The sequence below is a fragment of the Malania oleifera genome, chromosome 10 (assembly GCF_029873635.1).
Source record: "Malania oleifera isolate guangnan ecotype guangnan chromosome 10, ASM2987363v1, whole genome shotgun sequence".
In the NCBI taxonomy this organism is placed as follows: Eukaryota; Viridiplantae; Streptophyta; class Magnoliopsida; order Santalales; family Ximeniaceae; genus Malania; species Malania oleifera.
Genome location: NC_080426.1, coordinates 25,116,657 through 25,126,927, shown reverse-complemented (window position 1 = coordinate 25,126,927; position 10,271 = coordinate 25,116,657). Strand labels below are relative to the sequence as shown.

The following is a 10,271-nucleotide window of genomic DNA, read 5'->3' as shown; positions in this document are numbered from 1 at the left end:
TTATCTTTATATTTAATATGAAAATATATATTTTAAAAAAAAATTTCTGCGTAATAAATCGAGAAATAATTTATTACGCAAAATAATTTATTTCTCGATTTATCATTTTTTTAAAAAATATATTAAATAATATATTTTTTATGGAAATGACACGTGGCGAGATTACGTCAAGATTATTCCGAAAAATATTTTTCCAGAAAAAGTATTATTTAATATATTTAAAAAATAAATGGTTAAAACGTGAAAACACTCCATAGTTGAGGCCGCCACCACCACACATTACCATTTTCGTCCTCAACCTGCCGCCCTGGTGGCTATGTCGGCCCTCACACTCGATGCCCTCACACTCATTACCATTATTGCTATTAAATCTAAACATGGATTGAAGAAAAATTTGTATGTATGGGATAGTTATGCTCGGTAGGAGTTCATTCAAGAATGAAGAGGGGGCGGGGCAGTGGTGGCGGTAGCTGCAAGTGCAAGGCGGCATCCCAGCCTCTGGCGGCTATGTCGGCCCTCACACTCAATGCCGACACAACTGACTACGATGGACCCATGAGGCCCTGTCGCTAAAAAAATATCTGTAAGGTACCCTTCTTACACAATTTGAAATTCAATAATTACAATGCATCACAATTATCATTTGAATCATTTAAGTAAGGAGTAGATGTCCCGGAATGCTTAAATAATTTTTTTATAATTTTTAAAATAGATTTATGACAGCAATTTTAGGATCATTTTACTTTTCTAATTCTTGCTATTTTAATTGATTCTTGTAATGGAATTATAGTATTTATGGTAATATTTGAATGGACTGTAGAATACTCTTTCAGACCCCTAACAACTTATTTTAGGCATTACATTTTTCTCACATCATTGTCACTTATGTAATGTTTGGTTTACGAATGCTTGTTTTCAAGAATATATTAATTTTAGTAGATTAATTATGATTAACTAATTATACAAGAAATTATGTTATTAGGACAAAATAATAATAATAATGTAAGTATTTTAGGAGTCCATAATAAGAAATAAATAAAAAATAACTATTCCCAAATTTCATCTTACAATGTCTATTCATTTTTTATTATATATTTAATGAAATAATTAAAAATATATAATAATAATTATATTCTTAATTTTAAAAATTTAAACATATTCCATCTAATTACAACTATTGGACAAACCAAACGAGCCATCACTCTATCTTCTTCACTCTATTTTTTGTTCCCCCATCCATCTTTGTATTTTTTAACTTCGAGTTCGTTTATAGGAAAATGTGGGAGTCCGAAGTGGCGAGGGAGTTAGGCACGTGGTTGGCACGTTACTAGGGGGTCTGCATCTGCATGGATGGGGCACATGATTTTCACGTGGCTTCAAATGCGAATTAGCTGCAAATCACGTGGGCGGTCCCACCCCCCAAACTTTGCGTTTGTCAGAGTTGTTTGTATCGCGCGTGACACGTCACGCACCCGGACTGCGGCTGCAGCTCCTGCTTTTGCAGTTTGCTCCATCGCTACTCACCACTGACCTCCCCTAAAACACCTATATAGATCATTTCTTTATTTTCAAAAATAAACTATTTTTAAGATTAATATTTTTCAAAATGTTTTTTTCTTTAATTTTTTTCTCACATAATTCCTCAAGTGCCTTTTTATGTTCAAGTCCTTTTTTTTTTCCTTACCAAGATCCAAAATTTTGAAAAAAAATTGTGAAAATTAGAATACTTCAGGGTAATTTCTCTCTCTCCCTCTCACATCAAAAGCACAATTACAAATTTTTAGAAGAAAAAAAATTATAAAAATTACATTTATGATTAGTGGTATTTGTCCCACTAATCAGAGTTTGTCCGACACCTTACTCTCTCACATCAATTCCTAAACTATGTCCAATTAAAATCATAAACATTACTTTGAGCCAAAGTGATTAGTGGGACGAATACTTGACACATGATGTCTAGTTATTATGGTTCTTTTGTTTTCTTCCTTTTCTATTTTTGGATGTTGATGATCCCTCCATTGGATTTAAAAAGTATTAAATAATTGGAATGTTCTAGCAGACATTTCAATAATTCAATAATTATTGTTTGCATTTCTATGTTGGAAGGTATGCAAATTGGAGATGAGCTATCTATTGTTGTGCAATCTAAGCCTAATAGATATGCCTTCAATATATATATATATATATATATATATATATATATATATATATATTAAATCATAGGATCATCATCAACAACCTATATGTTGTTCCAAATTAATGTTAATTAAACATTTAATTTGTCTAATTAAGATTATGTAATTGAACTCTTTTCTTTCAAAGAATAATTCATTTCTAACTCTCCTTGAATAATATTTAGCAGAAGACAAAACCAATTTATACTTATCCTCTTGAATATTATTTCTCATACCAACAATTAGTTTAAATTATCATTTCAACTGAAAAGACATCATCTACGAATTCATATTTGATAATGCTGCTAAATATGTTTGCCGCAAATTTTGGCAATCCATGGACATATGGTATTTAGTTTCATAATATAAATCGTAGATCTCACAAATACAATCAATACTTTTTTCCCCATTTAGCAGTTCTATTCATTGTGATAAGTCTATTTAGAATGACAAACCATGACATAAAGCAATGTTTAGGCACGCTTTGTTAGGCCATAAGATTATTGACCAAGTAACTAGTTTCTTTTTTTCTCTAATGTTATCCCATACTATCTAAGAAGAGAATTTACCAGAGTGAGAATATTTTTAGCACCAACTATCTTCAATTGCTTTGTTAGGATTTAAAACCAAATCTGCTTTTAAAGAAAAATATTGACAAAGGCAACTTCCTGCATCTTTTCATTAGTTAAAGCAGTACAAAATAACTCAAGACTTCAAAAGATTGCATTTCATATCAATGATCATATGAAAAACATAAAGGACACTTCCAATATTTCCAAGTGAAACAAAAATTTAGATTGAATTAGTAACTCATCATCAACAAAACATAGATTTACAAAGTTGATCTCCTTATATCTAGAATGGCAGGATAGTTTACCATGTAGAGCAGTATATGAAGCAATCTTATCAGTACTTCCATGGTCATTATAAATAGGCAGGGTGAGATTGGGTCACCTTGTCTTATTCCCCTTCTTCCTTTGAAAAAACCCTCAACTGAAGCATTAATAATGACATTATATAAAGGTGTAGAAATACACCATCTTGTCCAACCTACAAAGCTTGTAAATACATTCCAATAGTTGAATTCAAAAGCCCTAGTGAGTTAAATTAAAAGCCCGTAAAACTTTAATTTACTGAAATAAGAATCTTCAACTATCATGAAAATCACATAATCATCTTTTATGTGAAAATAAATGTTTCATAAAGCATATCGGAATCAACCATAATGAAATCTCCTTCTCGAAGAAAACTTGTAAAAATTATTTTTCTCACTTAACCCATTTTCTCTGCTTCACCAGAACCTATGAGAAAATCTGATGAAAAGGAAGATCTGGGTAGAGAGAGGACAATTCCTACGTTTTTAAAATAAACCGTTATCCTACTCCCCATAAAAGTAGGTAAATAGGAAAATAACTTCCCCTATTATTTCTCACTAAGTATAGGAAAATAACTTCCTTTTTTATCTTCACTAATTAAGTAATCGTGCATTTTTTTTCCAAAGCCAATAACCACCTAATTTCATTAAGTCCAAATAATGTTCCTATTACCCTTTCACGTGGGACATATTTTAACATTTTTTCACTTGACCCATATGAATGACACTTATTTGGATTGACAAGGTAAACATAATATGCGTATAACATTAGCTTATTCGCATTTTAGTGAGATTACAATAATATCATAATTAAATAATTTACCAATATGAGTCATGACGGCAAATATCAATAAAGCGACATCTTCCCTTCCATACACTACAATGCCAGCAAATCACTTAATTATAATCCATAAAACCATAATTTTTTTTGTCAAAGATGATCCCTGTCATCAATAATCCATCTTCATAATTACATAATTGATGATAAGTAGGAAAAATGTCAGAAACACAATTAGTGATATCTCTATAGATGTTATAGAACAAAAACATAAAGATCAACAAACATACCTCAGGGATTGCAACAAAGACCCATGCGATCTGTAATGACCTGAAAATTAAATAATTAGGAAATATAATAAATGAAATGGATCAATGGATAATAAGGAAAAAGGAAGGGATTTTTAAAAGAAAAGCAGGCCTCGTCAACGAATGTCCTGTCTTTATCAACGAGTTCCCTTCTAAGATCGTCGACGAACACCAGTTCCTCATCGATGAAGGAATCCCGCGAGAGTTTTTTTGGAACTTTGAATTTCGGTGACGAAGGTATCTTCTCGTCGACGAAGTCTCTACAGTGCCTCGTCGACGAATCCACGTGTCTCGTCAACGAAGCCCTATCTATAAATAGGTTGTTCTTCATTTTTAGCGTGAACTTGCAAACTCTCTCTCTAAAACGGTCTCCTAGTCTTCTCTCTTTGATTTTGGGCCGAATTTGACCCAGTTTAATGATCCGGAACCACCACGGGGTTCGTAGGATCATTCTCTGCAAGGCTGTAAGAGTTGATCATTGGATTGAGAGGTTTGGAAAACATCCCAAAATCAGGGTAAGGAAGTTATCTTAGGATTTTCTTAATGAATAATGTTATTTAGAGCCTAAGAAGTAGTAAATAAATGTTTTTCTTAAGATTTGAGTTAGTTGAAATTTATTTTAATTAAATTGGGGTTTTTGGATTCAGGATCCAAGTGAATACTGTGGGTATCGGTTCAGGGATCCTACCAGTGTAATTCGAAAGTTATGTAAGGGGGAAATTTATGTATTAAATCAGATTTTTCATGAATTAAAATGGATTATGTTTTATTTAAGTATATATATGTTTTCATGTGGGTATAAAATGCTAACCATGTAAAAATACGTTTTCTGAGCGTAGGAATGTTTATATGCTATGTATATGTGAAAGTAAAAGAATGAAAAGTGAAAGGTATTTTATTAGGAATTATGTAAGAAATGAATGTATTTTCAGCATATAAATATTAAATGTGGGTTGACCTACTTTACATCAATATGTATGAATTTACTATTAAATTGTGTGGCATGAGATTCTGTGCATATATATATATATATATATATATATATATATATATATATATATATATATATATGCTAAGCAAGTAAAGTATTGAGAATAAAATATGATATAGACAATGTTGCCTGTGTATATTAAATACAACCATGTAAATGTAAGACAGCTAAAAGACAGCCATATTAGCAGATTCTAGCTCATTTCTATGTGGACTAACTGTTAGCAGATTCTAGCGTATTTTTTTGTGAACTAACTGATGATAGCTAAAGACCAGCTATAGTGCGAAGGAATGAAATGAAAATGTTATGTAATGAAATGACAATGGAATGACAATGCAATGAAATGAAATGTGAAGCATGAACGATACAAATAGGAAAGAGTCACTTAAAGTGAAATGCAATGCAATGTTAAGTTATGAACATGAATGAATGTGTATGAATGTATAATGACAAAAAGGAATAAAGTATTATGATATTAAAAATATCTATGTATGTAGAACATGTTATGATTGAGTGGGGCATACTCATCGACTAAGGGCTTACTGAGAAAGGCGAGTGCACTAGTAGCTTCAGATGTGGTAGTAGTTGCATAACGTACTAGGGCAGAGGGAACCTACTTGTATGAGTGGGTAGATTTCCCTATCTTTAGGACCTTTGCAGGTAAATTATTGTTAAACTGTGTGAGTACGAGATTAATCTAATACTTGAGGGCTTACTGAGTAAGGTGAGCGCCCTGATATGCTTTAGTTGTGACCTTAAGGTTACTTAAGTATCAGGGCAGATGGGTGCTACTTGTATGGGCGGGTAATCACCCCTATCCTTGGGTAATCTCATGGGTTAAATATTTGCATGTGATTGTTTAGGTTTAGAAAACGATTTCAATATTATGATAATGACTTGTAAATGTATTTAAAATGATATCTTTATACCTCATATTAGCCACACGCTATTTTAATATATATGTTTCTTCCCATACTGAGATGTATCTCACCCGAATATGATTATTTCTTTTTCAGGACATCCTCGAGATCGAGCTTAGGGAGCTCGAGGGTATTGAGTCTTTTTTAGGAATATAAAGAAAACAAGGTATATGTTGATGACGTTTTGGATGTAGATATATATGTTTTATGTTTTATGTCGTTTTATGTCTAAGGATGTTAAGGGATGAATGATTTTGAAAATACTGAAATGATTTTGGAGATATATGTATTTGTGGAAATGCAAGTGTCAGATGAATTACATGGAATTTAGATAGAGATAGTAAACTCTAGTATTACGGTATTGTGGTAGTACTGTATTATGGATTATAGAGATTATGTTTATGTTTTTCGCTGCATATATTATGAATTATGGATTATCAGGATTATATCAAGTATAATGCATCAGACTCGAGTTTAAGGGTTTAGGGCGTTACATAATTAACATGTTCTTTAAATGTCTTTGGTGCTAACCCTTCAGTCAAAGGAGCTGCAATCATGAGTTTAGTCTTAATATGTTTGATAAACATTGTTTGTTTCTGAACTTCCTCCTTAACGACCAAATATTTGAGCTTCATGTGCTTAGCGCCATTAGAATATTTGTCATTCTTGGAGAGAAAGACTGTTGCAGAATTATCACAATACATTCTTAGCGGCTTGACAATGCTGTCGACAATTCCAAGTCCCGAGATAAAATTTCGCAACCATAAAACATGAACTGTGGCCTCCAAGCATGCCACAAATTCAGCTTCCATAGTAGATGCTACTATAATAGTATGTTTGATACTTTTTCTAATAGAAATAAGTAACCAAAATTTGATTTCCGACTATCAACACAACCACAAAAATCTAAGTCGGAGTAGCCAACCATCTCTAATTGATCAGACCTTCGATAAGTGAGCACATAGTGTCTTGTTCCCTTCAGTTATCTTAAAACCTTCTTTACAGCTTTCCAATGCTCCATTCCAGGATTACTATGGGGCTGAGATTAGACTTTTGGGAGTGGTAGACTGAGCTGGTGAGCCACCCGTTAGTATGCTTGTTACTTTTGGGTTGTAAAATATTGACAGGTAGTTTTATATATATGTATCTGGGGACAGTTAGAACTCTGATAATGTGATTGAGGTGTTTTTCTTTCGATGTATGACTTATTATCAGTAATGACAAGTGCACCCGAGATTCCCTTCTTAGGGCGAGTTGCAGTAATTATGGTATCAAGGAGTTTTTATTTTAACCAGCACTCCAGGCCCCACTCTTGGGTTTGGGGGTGTTACAAGTGGTATCAGAGCATTTTATTTATTTTATTTCACAAATAACACCCCGAGCCCACGTGGCGGGTCGGGGCGTTATAGGTAAGTTCAGCCATTAATCTCCATCTAAGGGACTTGTCCGCTAAACGAAATTGATCTTCCACAACCTTGAAATATTCCTTTGCATTTTCAATTTGAAGAAGTGTTGACTTAATATTGTTCGCCATACACATTCGCATAAACATGATGCTCAATCTGTTAGATCTTTCCCACAACTTAAACAAAGCTTGTTGCTTCGAATTGCTTGTTTTCAATAATAGCATCCGATTTGTCAATTAGCAGTGCTAAATCAAGATCCATAACACCAAGGTGAAACTAGATTTGTTCCTTCCAGTTAGAGAAATTAGTTTTATTAAAAATCGGAACAGAGAAGCTAGCAAATGAAGCAAAATAGGAACTGACACTGTAATAAAATCATCACAACATTAATGCTTTGATAAAATTACTTCCATTAGTTATATTGCGTTTAATCTTTGGATTAACTAATGTAATATACTAATATTCAAATTTAATGGTGATTTTCACTCACCTAGGCATAATTGATAACCCTTCAAAGTTTGATTGGTTTGTTACCTTTTGGGCATCCATTCCAATCTCACTATCATTCTATCAGTTATCCTAATTAATTTAATGACTACTTGAAAGTTGGTGCACTTTTGGGTCAAACCATAATAATCAAATAATCATTCCATAATAATTTTGCAAAGTCATAATTCATTTCAATATTTATAAATTTTCCCAGTAAGATCACTTTGGTGACAACATGTTAATCATAATATAAATATTGATTGATAAATAACCAAGAAAAAATCTGTCCACTTTCAAAACAGAAAAATAATATCCCAAAATAAAAATTTTATCATGAAAGAAAGTAACTCAATTAGTAAGCATGCATTGTTTTGAACACTATGTTCTGAGTTCAAAACCCTATACTAGCATTATCTTTTAATTTTCTCAATTACAAGTAAAATCCGGTCCATAACAGTTAAGCCCATGCATGCATAAATGCAATTATTAACCCAATACAAGTGAGCCCATAACATGGTCACCATTACTAATTTACTATCATAGAACATGTAAGTGGCCCATATGAAATCAAACAATAAAAAAATGGTCTGCATGCATTAAACTATATGGCCTAACAAAAGCTGTAACGACCTCAAAATTCTTATCATCATTTATTTTATTTTATATATATATATACAGTAAACATTCCTCGTAGCGGAAACATATATCATGAAATCATTTATACATAAATTGTACAATACCAGATTTTATAATATACAGACCATACAAAAATGCCACTCCAGAATCATCTATCCCAAAAACATACACAATTCTGTTAAAAACTCATCCTATAACCAGGGTGACCAAACACTCTCTCTATCCGCGAGCCTGATCTGCTCGCCTATTTGGCTCACCTGAAAAATGTTAGAATAAAGGGGTGAGTCGACGCTCAGTAAGTGGAAATATGCTATTACTAGTGTGTGACAACTAAGTTAAGGATACTTTTAAAATAATAACTGAACTGCAATGTAATAAATCATCTGTAAAACATATCTTTATTTCACAATTTAAAACATATTATATCATCTGTTTTTCTACTTTTCGTACTGGTAATATCATACTATACTGTAAAACTGTAAATATATAAATATCTGTACTTTATCCTTGGGACTCTGTACGTCATGATTTGACCCCTCATGATAGGATTGTGCGGCCCATAGGCGGGACTCTGTTTGGTCGGCCCTCCAGTAGGTCATCATACTCTACACTACCTCAGCCCGGCCAAACTGCATCCTCTCTTAAGCTCGGGACTGGCTACTACCTCGTCAAACCGGCCCCCTCAACCTAGTGTACTGGGGAGCTACATACTCTCTGAGCACGGCTGACGGTACCCACATACGATCTGAGTTATGTGGTTGCACTCTATCTGTATCTAGCAACGGTACCATACTCTGTAATCTGTATCTATCTGTGTAACTTTCCTTAAAGATCTGATACTATATACATATATATATATATATATATATATTCTATATACTCTTTTACTATTTTCATCGTGTTCCCAAAATTACCATAACTCTGTCTTTCTATACTGTAAACACTGTATCTGTAGTATCTTGATGCTACCTCTGTATATCTATCTGTGTATTCTATATATATATACTCTGTCTGTGTTCTGTATGTTATGGTAATAGGAAAAACATGGCATGTTATAACACTGCATATATGTATATACCATTCTGTAATAAACTGTAATATAAAATACTGATCTGAGCATCTGTATACATGTATTTGGATATATGTACATAACCGTTTCATGAACTATTCATATAAAACTGTATATGCATGTACATTTCTCTACGAATATAAATCTATCTCTGTATAATCTCATATGCTGGAAAACCATATCAAATGTATATACTATCTATATCTTTGTATTTAGTATAGTATGATGTTTCATAACAACTGTATAAATTCATTCTTCACATGAAAAGTCTACTTAGGCCACACAAACATTTATGCTCATTTTCTATAAAAACAGTATAATAGACTGACATAAAAATATGCTATAAAAATTTCTATTAACTTTATTAAAACTCCTAGCATAGCATATTTCCCTTACCTCAACTTTGAAAAGCTTCTATAAAAATCTGGCTTTATACTCGCAGGATTCCTAGATTAACCTCCTGAAAACACAATATCTCAGAACAAAATATTATTATTTTTCTGCCTACGTCATTTCTTATAACTACCATAAAGCCAAAAACTCAATAAAAGACTTTACCCAGAATTTGGGATGAAATCTAACTTCATTTTCTCGACGATCTGCTCCAGCAAACTTGTAAGGAATTT

General features: G+C 32.6%; 1 long non-coding RNA gene across 1 annotated transcript; it reads left to right on the top strand.

Annotated features, from left to right (window-relative positions):
- The first annotated feature begins 246 nt into the window (after positions 1 to 246).
- Positions 247 to 6,400, top strand: LOC131167112 (uncharacterized). The gene is made up of 2 exons (XR_009139992.1): positions 247 to 588; positions 6,142 to 6,400. It is a non-coding gene; the product is annotated as an uncharacterized LOC131167112 (long non-coding RNA).
- Positions 6,401 to 10,271: the final 3,871 nt, after the last annotated feature.